Source organism: Columba livia, chromosome 3 (genome assembly GCF_036013475.1).
Source record: "Columba livia isolate bColLiv1 breed racing homer chromosome 3, bColLiv1.pat.W.v2, whole genome shotgun sequence".
In the NCBI taxonomy this organism is placed as follows: domain Eukaryota; kingdom Metazoa; phylum Chordata; class Aves; order Columbiformes; family Columbidae; genus Columba; species Columba livia.
The window spans coordinates 78,751,302-78,766,212 of NC_088604.1; the positions used below are offsets into that span (position 1 = coordinate 78,751,302).

General features: G+C 47.4%; 1 long non-coding RNA gene across 2 annotated transcripts in view; it reads right to left on the reverse strand.

Annotated features, from left to right (window-relative positions):
- Positions 1 to 3,102: 3,102 nt before the first annotated feature.
- Positions 3,103 to 14,911, reverse strand: part of LOC110363461 (uncharacterized) — a 31,756-nt gene continuing 19,947 nt past the window's right edge. The window contains exons 2-3 of one of the 2 annotated variants that reach the window (XR_010471881.1): positions 7,355 to 7,474; positions 3,103 to 4,874 (exon numbers count right to left, since the gene is read on the reverse strand). This is a non-coding gene — a long non-coding RNA (uncharacterized LOC110363461). The remainder of the gene's footprint in view (positions 4,875 to 7,354; positions 7,475 to 14,911) is intronic. The other variant, XR_002421565.2, reaches the window with a different exon arrangement.

Below are 14,911 nucleotides of genomic sequence, written 5' to 3' on the forward strand. Positions count from 1 at the left end.
GGCACGCAACCTGGAAAGAAGTAGGTTAATGCAACTGAGGTTATTTCTCCTGAATTTTGTTTTATACCACGAGTTACGTGTTTTGGCAGACTTTTTGATGAATAGGTCAGCAGGGTGTGGAAATGTATTCTAAAGCTTTCTGCATCCTTGCACATGCTTCTAGTTGCCGTGGGTTTTGCCTACTGCTTCACTTGGAAAGGTTTAAAAGAAAATGCAAATGGTAGGTGAAGGGCAGAGATAGGTTTTTGTAAATACTTTTGGCACAGATTTGAGCTATTCCCTTGTCATTCGTGAAACAACAGAAAGAACCCCCACTCAGCTGTGTATGATATGAAAATACTGGTTTCTTTGTTTACAAATGGTAAAAAAAAAAAAATGCAACTTGCTACATGCACCTCCAGATAGCATATATGAGTATCCATAAAACTGTCTTTGCCTCAGAATGAGTACAGGGCAAGTATGGGAGGAATCTGGACTTTTTCACATCTTTTTCCAAAACTAGTGTTGGTAACAAAAATACATTGTTTCATGTACTTCAAAAAGAGGTGAATGTTTCTGCATGCTGGGCTTTCAGGATCAAACTTCTACACCTGAAATATGAGAAAAATCATATGAGCAAAAGACTAAGAAACTTTTTTCAGATGTAACCGGATACACCCTCCGACAGACTGGGATATTTAAAATCCTCTTTAACCAACGGCATGTCAAGACATGCCTGCTTCGGACATTGTTAAGACATCCAGCCTCCATTTTTTACATACCCTCCTAATTACATTCATATGTTTGGTTTCATATTTGACCTCTCTGTTGCAACAGAGTGCCAAGTAAAGCAGTCCTCCTCTTAGGCCTGCTACAGGAGTTAAGCTGGAGAGAGTGGGGGATTAACGATTGTTGTATCCTTCATACTAGAGTGACAAGCACCAATAAACAGTACAACAAAATAAAAGCATTTTAAAAATCCAGAGTGCAAATGTACACTTTTTAATTTAAAGCGCAATCTGGACTATTTCTCTTTGCCTTGTTTTTTGGAGCTCTTTGGTGTTCACACCTCCAATGCTTCCTCATAATCTGGCAGCGCACCAGCTACCAGGTTTCGACTTCTCTTTATTGGGAAGAAAAGACTGTTTGCACAAAAATTACATCATTCTGGAGTGAGAAACTGACTCATCTCAGTTGTTAGTACTTTTGTCACTGAACCCAGTAGGCTCAGGCTCCTGGCGCACTGGGAATGGCTTTACATGAAAGCCAGGGCTGCACAGGGTGGTGGAAACACTGCATAAGACACCAGCTGCACAGAAAAATCCACTGTTTTCTTCCCTCTCCTAAATCCTCTAGGAAGCCCAAGCCAAAAATCACATCACCGTCAGCAAGAACAGGATTGGACCATTTACAGATACAGGCGTAAACCCAGATAAATGAGATTATTTGGTGCTAAATGTATGTGATTTAAAAGCATGTTATCAATGAGAAAAAGATCTGAAGGCACAGTGATTTCCTAAACGGTGTCCTTTGGAACATTGCTCTTATTTTAGGGAAGGAAACAGCAATGGTGACAGAAAGAGCGAAGAGCTGGCAGCCCTCACAAGGGTGGATTTTGCTCCCAGCCCTTTCTGAAGCAAGGCACAGGAGTTTTTCCTGAGTGTGGTCTGCAAGGCTGGATCACAGCCGCTCCACCTTCAGCACATCAGGATTTCCAGATTCAAGACAAAGCGTCTGGGATTTTTTGGGTGAGCTGCACTGCCTGTATGTTTTACTTGGACAGTCGGGTTTAAATACCATGGTGCTCTGCTGTCCTTTAGCACTGTTATTACAGCCTTCTTTGTGAAGCAAGAGGAGTAATCCTCATGTAAAAATAATAGTATTGCAGACCTAGACAGCAGATGGTGTTATTAAATGCCTGGGCAAAGTCTAAGGTCATCATGCTCTAACAATTAACAAGATATATTGTCTATCACTTAATAGGTAACCTCCTCATGTGGGATGTTTGCAAGGCCGAGCAGAGTGGCAAGTGGTATCTTGTCCAAGTCCAGATAACACTTCCAGTTAAACAAATATTTGGCAACTGTTTTCTTGCCTAAATTTGTTGCTACCAACACACTGGATAAAAATAATATGCTTCCATTTAACCTCCTAAATGATCCCTTCTTTAACTAGGTTTTAACTAGATGGCAACAATTTGAGCACTCATTGATGGTTACCTGGCATATAGGTTAATTTATAAGAGCACAGAGAGGCAAATCCTCAGGCGATGTAAATCATTGTGAGTCTGCTACAAGGTATGTCTCTGACCGGCTCCAGCAAGGTACCGTGAGTGTGAGGTGTGCTTGCTGACTGGCTTTTGCTGTCCACAGAGGTCTGCAGCTATGCAGCGTGCTTCTTCCTGCTCACGGGACCACTCTCCTCAGGAAAGCTCGCATTTATCTGTGTTGATAAAGTTGAAATTGGACCTCAGTAATATGTGGCAGGGCTGTCTTTGTTGCATCATCTAATACAATTTTCAAGCAGAGCTCCCTCTAAGGATTAATTTTATATCATAACAACTCCACTTTATCAGTGTTTCCCTTGATAGTTGCCTAGCCTTCCCTGAACTTTACCTCTCAGCTGATGGGTGGCTATTTCACTTATTTAATGGTACTCCCAGGTGTGAAAGCAACTTTGTGTATCTGCTCAGTTACCCATTTTTTCCTCAGTTGTTTCTCCCCAGCTGGTACCTCATGGAGAGTTTACCCACCCTATTAAACAGCCACGGCTGTTCCAGCCAAGCCAGGTTATATTATACTTTTTGCCTGAGCAGGTCAGCTAGCTCCCACTGGCATGCTGGCATTCAGAAAGGCTGCTCCCCTTTTTTGCTCTTGCCTTCTTTTAGAAGTGTAGGCAGGGCTGCCTGCTTCTTTTCCAGGGATGTAAACCCGTCCATCATCTCTTCTGGGCCTTCAAGGAAGCCATGGAAGCTAAGCATTGCTCTTTGGGGCAGGTCCTGGCTTTCGTTTAATTACCGTATAGTGGCAAGATGGGGAATTGAAGCAGCGTCCTGCCGCTGCCAATAGTTTCACACAATACTTTTCCTCCATGGTAATTGCTCTCCCGCTAGGATCCATGAACTTGAGAACAAAGTACATTTTATTATTTACAAGGGTTAGATGACAAATACAAACAGATGGTACAAAGATGACTCCTAATGCATAGTGATCAAGGAATTTAATATTCATGGATAAAGGTCTGGAAGATTAAGTAAACAGATTCAAATATGCAGGGTAAAGTATCTCCTAACAATGCATAAAGTCAGCATGGCCTTTTGTGCCTTGTTACCACTTGGGTCAGGGCGATTAACATGAAAGAAAAGACTGGCCAAATTTTTCAGTCTTCTTCAAGTGCTCGACACTGGCCGCATCTTTGTAAGGAACCTCTTGGAAGGGGTTTTTGCAAGACTGAGAAAAAAACCCTTCCATTTTGCTGTTGAAGGGGGCTGCAAAGCCTGAGCGTGCTCCAGTCTGCTGCTGCTGCCCTTACGTAAAGCAGCCTTACCTGAGTGACGCTGCTGTTTGAGCTGGGACTGGTCAGATGACTTACGATTACTCACATGAGCAAGGGTTGTGGCACTGGATTCTCACCACACTGCTTTCCTGTTAATGATACTTCTCATGGCAGAAGCCAGGATCTCGCTGGTGCTGTTTTCACATGTAGTCATCTTGCAGAGGCAATTTCAACACTGATGAATATTTCGAATCAGGTCCTCAGCATGAATCATCCTGTCCTTCCAGATGACTTTTTCTTTCTGCTGTTTACATCAGAGGCAGGGAATTTTATGCTTTTTTGTGCCTGTGACTAAAGGAGTGTTTCATATGAGAAGCGATTTCCAAACTCACTTAAGTCATCCCTCTATGTATTTCCTTTTGTTGTTGTTGCTGCTCTCATTTTGAGCGTGGGCAGTGAGGTGTTTCTAAGGCACTACTGACAGAGCACTGAACGTACAGCGAAAAAGAAAAGCAGAGGGAAGAGTTTATTGATGCATGTTGCTGGACCGTATCCAAAAGTTTGCTCTGCAACTTTGATCAGTCTTCCATTTTTCTTGTCCAGATCAGGTTGTTGAACAAACAGATTACCTGGGGTTTGGTCATCCTGTTGGTTTAGGTGATCGCTCAGCCCCTGGAAGGTGTGCACATGGAGTCAGAGGCTGTGGCAAGACCAGGACAGCAGCTCTGAGGTATGAGCCCCCAAGCCTTCTCCTACAAAAACCTCTTGCCAGTGCAATTTAGGGTCAGGATGCCACAGCCTACAGGTGAATGTGAGAAGCTAGGAGATGGAGTGGGGCTGGAGAAGGGTTGAGCTCTGAGCTGCAGCACACAAAGGATGGTGGAAGGCTCTCTGTGGACTTGGAGGTGAGCTCTCCCCCTGGCAATGCACCACTATAGCTCCAAGAGGAAAAATGGCACCCCAAACTCAAGAAAAGGCACTGCTGTTTGGCTGCTCTATTTTCATCCCCCTTTTGTAGCTGTAGCCACCAGAGCTATTCCTATGGCTGCTTCCCAAATCACTGAAGACATCAGGCACCTCTGGATGCTCTTTCTTAGGATCTTGGTGCTCTGCCATGTTTTCTCCACAGCACCCATCAGTGCCCTGGAAATGGTATCAGGTACTTGAATCCTTGTGAAGAATGCCATATGAGGAAAGAGGTGTTTATTGCCATGACTCCAAGTCTCAGATTTCCAGGGAGGCCACAGTGCTGCACAAGGAAGTGATGCTGCTCACAGCAGCAGGGGCAGAGCATCTCCATGTCTGGTATCTGCTTGGAAATGTGGCTCTGTGGATGCATTTGGTTCATATGGGTATGCAAACTGGAATGTGGCCCAGGATAGATGGCGGAGAAACCTGCCCTGCAAATAAAAGCCTTTGTTAAGATGAGTTCCATCTGCACGCGATTTCATCAGCTCCACAAAATGTACAGGACATTCATATGGTGAAACAGGCAGAGCTCCTGTTCTGAGAGAGAAAACCCTTCTGTCTGATTTTCCACGGGAGTCTGTTGCCAAACGAGGAAGTGCAACCCTCTGCGACGCTGTTGCTGCTCTTAACCATGGGATGGGACAGGCATTGGGACTGTGCTAACACCATCATAAAAATAATGTACATGGAGAAGTATCAGAAGCACACCCCCCAAAAAAGTGGCATTGCACTCTTCTTTGCCTTCTCTTCCTTAAACATGGAGATGCTTAAAGAAGCGTAAATACAATTCAGGCCAGCTAACGAGCAGTCCACAGTGCTGAAACACTCCTGCCGTCCAAGCCAGCTCCCTGCCAGCAATTTCATTTACCATATGTTTGGTGTGGTTTTTGGCAGAGTCAGCCTGAGGATTTTTTTGGGCAGGCCTGCAAAACAGTTTTTCCCTGCCTCCACCCAAACGTGAGCAAGTCGTCTGCCACCGTCACACTGTTGTGCAGGGCCAGCCTGGCTGTTTTGGGCAGAATTAGTCAGAGGGGCCTCTGGAAAAAAAGCCCAAGGAGGACAGATTCATTTTCTGTAAGAGTATTTGTGTTAAGGACACTTCCTTAACACATTTGTGTTAAGGAAGACAACTTCTTCAGCTTCACGCCCAGCCGCTATTTTAGCTACTTTTGCTATCATGCAGCAATATCCCCAGCAATCACCACCTTTTTTTCTTGCTGGAAAGGCAGCCTGAGGAGACTACAAACAGCAGTAAACTCAAATGGGAGCCCCAGCAGAGTTGGCAGTACCCAGCAGCAGGCCACCGATGTGCTTTCCTGCAGCCGCCTCATTTTTCTGGTTTGGTTTCTGTTTCTTTGCTGCAGGCATCTACTAGGTTTGCAGAGGAAGCCACCGAGGTGCAAGCCGGGGCAGCCCCTGATGCCGGCCCTGCCTGTGCAGCCCGAAAGCCCAGCTCGGGGCAGTGGCAGTCATCCCAGTGTCCTCATGGGCACCAGCTCAGCCGCTCAGTGACAACACTGCTGGGTAAGAAGGCTCATGGCTTTCCCAGGGAAGGAAAAGGGAGGGTTGAGTATGCACCGGGAAGGATTAGCTCACACGGGTGCCAGTAAGGAGCAAACTTGGCAGGGTTAGGACACTTCTCCAAGCATCAGATCCGGTGTTAGGGACGGCTTGTTGTGGCCTGGCCGTACTTCGTGTTTCTGCTGCCTGCTGCAGGGGTTGCCCTGCTCGGACAAAACCAGAGCAAACTGCAGTGTGGGACAGGTTGCTCTGGAAAGCCAGCACTGGTCTTAATGTGCCTTAAGAGACCAGCTGCAGCAGTCCAGTAGTCGGGATGGAGTTGCTGGGCAATGCTGGAGGACCACACTGGGATACAGTGTCCCTTATCCTGGGATGTGCTACCCAGACATACAGTCTGGTTGGTGCCATCCAGCTAGGGCCCAGGACAAGTCTAGCCAACCAAGAGAAAAATAAAAGGGAATTTAAACACATCTCCCTGCCCTTTTTTAAGCAGATGCCATAAGGTTGGAAGGTTTGGTTGGTTCTTCCTTTTCTGCCCCATGCTCAGAGTACGTATTCCCAGGGAACAGCAGTATTTCAGAGAGACAAGTCATGTTCCCCCAGCAGAGAAGCTTTGCAAAGTGTCACAGAGTGCCTGTTTACCAGGCACAGTTCTCTATACTTGCTGACCTCAGGAAACAGCTTTGCCAGGTGAGCCCTCCAAGCAAAGACTGAAAAAAACCCCAGTAGCCTGCAGGGCTGCAATTCCTCCCTCCCCTTCAGCTGAATTAATTGCTAGAAAGGCAGCGCAGCTGCACAGCAGCCAGGCAGTCCATCCCCTCTGGAGGAAGGAGATAGTGTTTGGCCTTACCTCTGCATTTCTGTTCTCTGAACCACTATGTTTGACTGTCCTGATTCTCCCTGGAACCAGGACATTGGAACGAAATGTAAATACTCATGCCTACAGCAGCTTCTTTTGCAAGAGCTCCTGTCCCAGCTGTGAGTCTTGTGTGTGCGTGGGCAGGAGCATCTCTTACCCAGCCTGTCCTGCCCAGCTCAGACCCATCCCAGGGCTGCTCCTGGAGGCATCAGACCTACGTGCCGTAGGGCTGCTGCAGAGGCTGAGGAGCTGCCTTGCACCCACAGGAGGGGCTGGTTCCAGGCCCTGTAGGGCAGGGCACCTGTGGGGACAATTCTGCCTGAGTCAGCCAGGATGTGCTGGGGCTCCCCTGGGCACCAGCCCCTGCTCCCGGAATCCATCGCTCTTCCCTAAAGACATGAGCTGGCCTTTAATCAGAGTTAGCTATGCACTGCTGACTGTCAACATGGCTTTTGTTCCACTAATGGGTGTTTGCTGTTGCAAGGCTGGAGGTGTCAACCCCGGGCAGTGACTCAGCGAGCACACCCCTACCTTGGATGCAGGGAGAGCTGTGAGCAGGGAGGGGAGCAGGGTGACACATGCATGGCTGCAGGGTTTCTTCCTTCCCTTTTCTCATTTCAGGTGAAACCGTTGCAAATTTCACAGACCTTCCTAGTGCAGGCAAACAAAGGGAAAATTAATTCTGAATGAGGGAATTAACATCGGTAAATAGTAAAGGCATTGTTAAATACTAGCAAGTGGTCTGCCTCTCCTGCAGAAGCAGCAGTGGGCAGAGGCAGGTTTAGAAAAGAAGGGGAAAGTGGCAGGGTGAGGGCAGGAATCTCTGCAGAGAGAACCCAGCAGATAAAAGGCAAAAAGAACAAAGGGAGAGACACTGGGGAAATATGACGGAGCAGATGCCTCGCTTATCTGCTCCCGCATCAAATAAAATTCCAAAGTGTAAACTAAAAGCGATGACTAAACTAAAGCTAAGAACTGGCTGATGGAAGGGGTTGTGCTGCTGTAATCAAAGGGCTGAGGTTAAACCGTTTTAGTTAAAGCACACATGGGCTGCTGATAGAAGAAAAAAAACAACCTGGCTTTATGACTTCCAATGAAGTATCATAAACACGGTACCTTCCTGGTGCAAAGTGCTGATCCTGTACAAATGCGTGCTTCCATTTGTTCAGAAATTGTTGATGAGTTAACGCTGTACTGGCTGCATTTATGCTGGATAAGACATGGTCTGTCTTCCAGCAGGTGGTTCAATGCCAGCAAAAAAAAAAAAAAAAAAAAAAAAAAAAAAAAAAAAAAATCAAGAGCCAGAATAAGCACATGGTACATAATTTTGGCTCTTCCAACAGAAATGTGACTGGGAGTTCACAAATAGTCCTGATCAATCTTATCCTGGGTACTGCCACTTGTCTAATTTTCACTTAAATCAAAGCTATTTTAGTTTAATTGGCTATTTCAGTTAAATATATGTCAGTACAAATGTTTCTAGCTCTTCAGCCCCAATATAACTAATTTTCCAGGGCAATGCAAATGCCAAGAGAAACGGTGCTTTGTGAGCCTTAGGGCGCTGACACATTCATTTGGCAAACACCTGCCCCGGTTTCAGGTGCTGGAGGGCCTGGGTGGTGTGTGGGGTGAGCAGAGACCTTCCCTGGGGTGCTGGGCCAGGCAAAGGGTTTGGGCTGGGGCAGGTGAGAGCCATCGCAGGGGCTGGCAGATGGGAGTGACAGGCACCTTCCAACCGCTGAGTAGGTGTGTAAACCTCCTTCCCCAGGTTTATTACTGCAAGGTGCGTGCTTGCCTGCACACTCACCCTATCCTACCCTCACCTGGGGTTTGAACTGGCACGGCTGGCCAAATATTTCAGATGACAGAATATGCGTTTGCTTCTGCCACCTCCAGGAGAGGAGCAGCCCAGACAGATGTAGGTGGCAACATCTTCAAATTACAGCTTAATCCACACCAGCTCGTGAGTCAGGGCTGTGACTCACAGGCAGAGACGACTCGGCGTGAGGGGGATGCGGCTCCTGCCCCAGCTGCCTGCCCTGCCTGGACACAAGCCGTACAGCCGGTGCTCTGCTCCTGCCTCACGCTGCTCTGGCACCAGCCCTGCAAGAAGAACCAGCAGACAGCTGCTTTCACACGAGAGCAAGCTGCAGCAGCCTGGGGCACCACAGCCCTCCAGCCTCGGCCAGGGGCTCCAGGAGCAATGCAGGCTGTGGGGGGCAATGTGTCACTTCAGCATCCAACCCCATATGAATTACAGTGTGGCCTAGAGACCCACGTATCCTCTAAATTCTCTGAACTGTGTTTCAAGGGCGAAAGGTGGATGGAAGCCTGCTTTTTTATGCCATGAGGTTGGTTCAAGTAAGTATTTAGACAGTAAAAATTAAGCTCTGCACATCCTGCAGCTTCTTGAGGTTTTGCTTTTTCTTTCTCTCTCAGAGACATCAGCCTTTGATCACTGGAGATCAAGAATATTTCCACCTATACACAGCAAGTTTGATGGTTACAAGGCACTCGGAGGAAATGGGGTTCCTGTGAAGGCTTGATTTTAGGTGCACCAATGATTTTAGGTACATCAACATTTCATGCATTAAAGGCGAGTCTGCATTTTAAATGCGTTGTGTGCAGCACACTGCTCCAAAAATCTCTTTACCTTAGGCCAGTCCCAAGGCTTGAATATTAAAAAAGGAATTTTCCTACATGAACAACATGTACTGTCTCATGTCTCACGCCTGCCTCTAATTTAAAACGGGCTGGTGAGGCCATAGGAAAGTCTCATGTCACTGTAACTCCGAATAACCACAGGTACTGCTGGGACACAGTCACAAGCGGTTTCAGCACAGCTTTCCTGTGAGGAACTAAGTTGATCTGGGCTGAGTGTGACTGGGCATCAAGGTCTCTGGGTGTGCAGCTTGGGTGCATGAGGGCAGAGCTGTATGCCTCACCATTTCCACCCTGGTGCTTTATTTTTAACCACCGGGACTGAGTTTCCCAAAAGGACTACATTATCACAGACAACAGGATATTAAATTTAAGTGACAGATTTCCGCAGCTGTTGCTTTTTTTCCAAAATCCACCGAGGCAATGGTGGCTGCCAGAGGGAAGGGCCTGAGAGCAGGTGCCCTTTGCGCCCCATCCCTTGCTGCAGCGCTGCCCGCAGGGCTGGGGTCCACTCTGCACCCTCGCCTGGGAAGGAGAAGGGCAGCCATCTGAAGTGGCCTCTCTGGCGCTTTGCCTGTGTTATGAAAAGGTGGTAGTTTGAAAGTTTTTTCTGTGTTTCATCCTTTGAAAGGACATGTTTAGTGTCACTGTTTTACTTTGGATACCTGTCATACGCGGGGCTGAAAGCAGCGCTAAGTGTGACAGCGAGGTTTAGTTTGTGTCCTTGAGGAAACCTGCCTTTTATTTCCCACACACTGATGTTGCTATGCTCTCCCTCTCAGAGCCCTGAGTTGCAGACCTCTCCATTGCTCCCCGCATCTCTGCACTTTACAACCATCATGATCTTTGACCAGCCTCTGCCTTCCCGGGCTGTGCCTGTGCGAGAGCAAGCCTGGGGACGGGGAATTTCTCAAGGTGTTCTTGCCTTATCCCTTTCCCCCAGGCATTCACCCCAAGCTGGTTATTGCTTCTTTGAAGTCTGACATACAGAAAGCGTGTTTATTTAGAAGAAGGAAGGTATGAAAACGCTAATGGCGGGCAAACTGGAGAGGGAAACATTTCCAGTTCTCCTTTTTGGGTGTTTTCCCAGCTCTCAGAAATGCCTCTTTGTGCCTGAGACAGCCTGCCATGACAGACCAGTAACGACCCGCATCATCCTCTGGTGATCCCCCCCGTCTCTGCAACCTGTGGTCGCTGGAGGTGGTGGGGGGTGTGCAGGTGTGCTGGGGTGGTCACAGCTCCGCATAACACAGCCAACACCCTGGCTTTAACTGGCAGGGTGACGCTCCCCCTGTGTTTCCATGGCATGCAGTGAGCAACAGGCATCGCCACGCTTTCATTACCTCTTTTTCACCATTTCAGATGAACATCCCTTCCTCTTCTCCCTTCCCCCCTCCAAAGGATCACCAAACCTGGGAACAAGTGGCGAAGGCAGTTGTGCCCTTTGCCGCCACCACTGCCACGCAGCCCCCGCCGCCCCTGCCTGCCCTCGGCGAGGTGAGGCCACAGCTGTGGGGTGGGCAGCCACCGCATTTGCTTCCCCTGGGGACACCAGCCCTCCCTCCACACAGCCGCTTCTCTCGAGACGTTTCTGAAGTTTCAGGGGGGCTCAGAGGCATTGCAGCTAAAGCACCCGGGAGATGTTGCAACGGGGCATTTTGTTATATAGCGAAAACCGCCTTTCTTCCGCCCGTCTTGAGCTTCTTGCTTGCGCCCACCCCGTGTTGTGGGGCCGTGTGGCAGCTCACATCTGGGACTGAGTTAAAAATAATGTATCTTTTGAGTGATTTTTAAGCCAAATAATTTCCTTGGTCCCCTTCAACTGGAAGTGCAGCATGGGGAGGGAGCGTGAGTGGGGCACCCATGGCATGGGCAGCCCCAGAGGAGACGTGGGTCTGACAGGGCTCGTCCCTGTGCCCACAGATGTCCATGCAGAAAGCTGGTCCTCTAAAGTCTTTAGAGCAGCCTGTGGGAGGCTGAGATCACACCCCGTAATTGTTCCCTTCGCCTCCTCTTCACTCGCCCGATTACAGGTTGTCTAGACTGAGGAGTACAGGTTTTGTTCTTGGAGCATGAGCGGAATCAGGTGTGACACACCGCCCTCTGCATAGTGGAAAAGGGCTGTCAGTGCCTGCCCAAGGAGGCTTTCTCTTTTGGCTGGGGCTGGCGTTACCTCTGCCATCACCCCACACAGGGAGAGGACGGGTCAGCCCATGCCCACGCCGTGCCCACTGCACATGCAGGGCTTTGATAGCCAGGGCACTGAAAAATGGCTCGATGTGGATCAGAAAGCACTGGTATTAAACACAAGTCAGTTTGAAGCCACTGTCGGTTGGTAAGAAAATAATTTAAAATTAAACCAGTACTGAAACTATCTACCGCAAGTGGTTACAAGCCTGAGTGTTGTAAAACTGGACCGTTTCCTCTTTTCCTCACAACGATCATGTCCTTGATTCCTCCTTTAGGCTGCTTTGGCAATTCTTGCACAGTAATAAAAAGGCATGACACAGCATATGTTTTGCGGCTCACCTTGCCAAACAAAATTACAACGTTAGTGTAGCTTCTTTGCCTTTGCATAATGAACTCTACAAAGGAACTAGAGAGACAGTGAGCATCTGTGCCAAGATAGAAGCAAAAACAAGAAGTACAAAGGTCTGTTTTAAAGCAGTCTCCCTTTAAAGTAATTATTTTTAAAATGACTTATATTGAAACTGTTACAGACAGTTAGGGAAAGTCATATGGTTTCTAAAAGTCTGTTATGTTTTAAGTCTGCAGCTACATTGCTAAGATTAAAAAAAAAAATAGATGCAACTTTGAGAGCTCACAAACGTGGTGCAGCAGATTATCATCTGTGCAACACGTGCTGGGGCAGGAGGAGGTGGGCTGCAAAGAGCTGCTTGTTCCCCGCTCCTCAGGCTCGCTGGGCATCATTTGCATTTTTGATGGCATTTGGGACAGTCTTTGTGTAATGGTAAATTACACTAACAGACAACGAGGGGAGTTTGGTTTGTGGATGGTGGAGGTGGATTGGGCGAGAGGTGTGTCCAGTCATGCTGCCTTTTTCATCACCTTGCTGTCATCCCCGTCCCCTGGGGACTTGATATGAGAGCTGGGACCTTGCTGGGCAGTCCAAGGGAAGGGAAGGATTTCCCTCTACAAAGGATGATGACAGGGAAAAGGGGAAATCCTTCAGCCTATGGATCTGCCAAATCTGTTCCAGGAAAAAGGCAAAAAGCTGTCCCAACAAGCCCACTGTGCTTATGCCTGCTGCAAACCCATGTTAATATCTGAATTAGGATTCAGGCAGCATGAGTTGTTCAAATACAGAACATTAAAGGCCAGATACTACTTCATAAATGCCAAAGACAAAGCTCCCAGCAAAAGTTCTGGCCCTTAGTTTCTGGAAGTCCAGCTAAGTCAATTAAGAAGAAGAAAAAAGTAAAGAAGTGGATGAGGAAAATTTTGCCATCAGCTCTGGCAGCTGGCAGTAGCGAAGTCTCCCAGGTAGAAGAGAGATCCAGCACACCCTTGCTTTTAGGCAGACATGAAACCTTGTCATCCTTTGCTATCATATCCAACACCCTGTTGTGGAAAGTGCTGTACAGTCACAGAGACAGGATCAGTCTGCTTGAAGTCCTTACAAAGACCTTTATACAACATCTTTGCAGCCAAAACTTGTTTATGAAAAGCTTACTTATCCAAAGTGAGGTACAGATGGACATTAGATTTGTTCATGCATTAAACACACTGAAATGTCACGGGCTTATCCTAACCCTTGTTTGTCTAAATCACCTTCGCATTCACTGTGATAGGCTATGGGTGAGATTTGGTAGCATTTGCTAACCATATAAGGGTTGAGCCAACAACTCTTCTTTTGGAAAAAACAGGCATCAGGCAAAATAAGTAAAATGTTCTTAGATAATGAAGGCAACAGAAATCTCAAATACTCTGGAAAAAGAAGTCCCTCCTTGAAGAAGAGCAAGAGGTGGATTCAGTGTGGAGGGAAATGTGACCAAATCTGTCAAACATTATTATGACAGTATCTCTCATAAACCACCTGAAGATGCCCTTCCAGCTCTCCATGGGATACTTCAAAATCAGCTTCATTCCCGGGCCATCTCCCTGCTGTCCACATGCCCTTGGAGGCTGAGGCAGCACGTCCATGGCCCTGGCCCTGGAGCAGCACACCCAGGAGGAGACTAGCCCCCAGCAGACAGCTCTGAAAAGAGTCAGAGATGCTTCCTGCTGATACATGTTCTGCTCATTTCCTGCACAAAGCAGAGGAGACCCAACTTCCAGCCCCACAGCCTTCAGCCCAGCATGACTCCACAGGTGAGCGCATCCCCCTCGGAGGCAGAGGTGTCTTGGAGGATGCTCTGGGGTGTCCACACAGGATTCTTGGGTCAACTTCAGTGCTTCTTGGCATCAGTGACCCAATTTGGATGATTGCTGCTAATTTTACAGCGGTGGGTGTTTGGCAGCGGTGGCTCTGAGCCAGCCTGGGTGTGCTGCTGTGTCCGGCGCGCCTGCCCACAGCGCTGAGTGCAGGGCTGGCTCCTGAGCTGCAGCTAACAGCGTAGAGCTTCCGATAAATCAAGTGCTTCACAGAAATGTCAGTGGCTGATTTCACAATGTGATTAAAATTACCAAGGGAAAACATTTCAGTAATTTACACCAAGCACCTGTACTTTTAAAGTACCTTTCCCCATTCCTCCCCCTTAACTTTACGGGATTCTTGCCATGTTCTTGAAGCCTTTTCCTTCCTCTCTTCAGCTTTCATTGCTGCTGATCATTCTGGTAATAAATAAAAGTACTGTAGGGATGGAGATTGTGCTGGGGATGAAAAATGCAATGCCATTTATTATAAAATAGTCTATGCAGGCAGCCGATCTTAGCATGCGCTCTGTGTCCTTCCAAAATTGAGGCAATTTGCAAAGTACTATTGCAAAATTGGGTTTATATTCCAGTTTGCTTTTTATGGTTCTTATTTTTGAGAAAGAGGTTTCAAATGCATTTTCAGTTAGGTTTTTCCATGCTGGCTTTTTACTCTAAACAGTGTTAGCAAAGTCAGGCCTTCCTTTCATGATTTAGTTTTGAAAGCTTTTAAATGTAAATTTGGAACTCGTTTCACACATTACTGAGGAGCAGTAATCATTTGGGGTTTTTTTATATATATTTATTAAGTAGGAATTATTTTCTCTCTAGCATGCTTCAGTTTCTTACAAGGTCAGCTCTTTGGTGAACTAATTCTTCAGCGTGGACAAGAATTGAATTATTGGAGTAAAGAAATCAGTAGGGAAGAGTTAGGGTAATTTGTCCTTCCAGCTACTTCTGCAAAAGTGCTAATAGCATGCTGAGTCCTGGGACCGAGGTGTGACTTTCAGTTCTCTCCCAGCAAAGTCAGTGGGAGATCTGGACAGTGGAGGC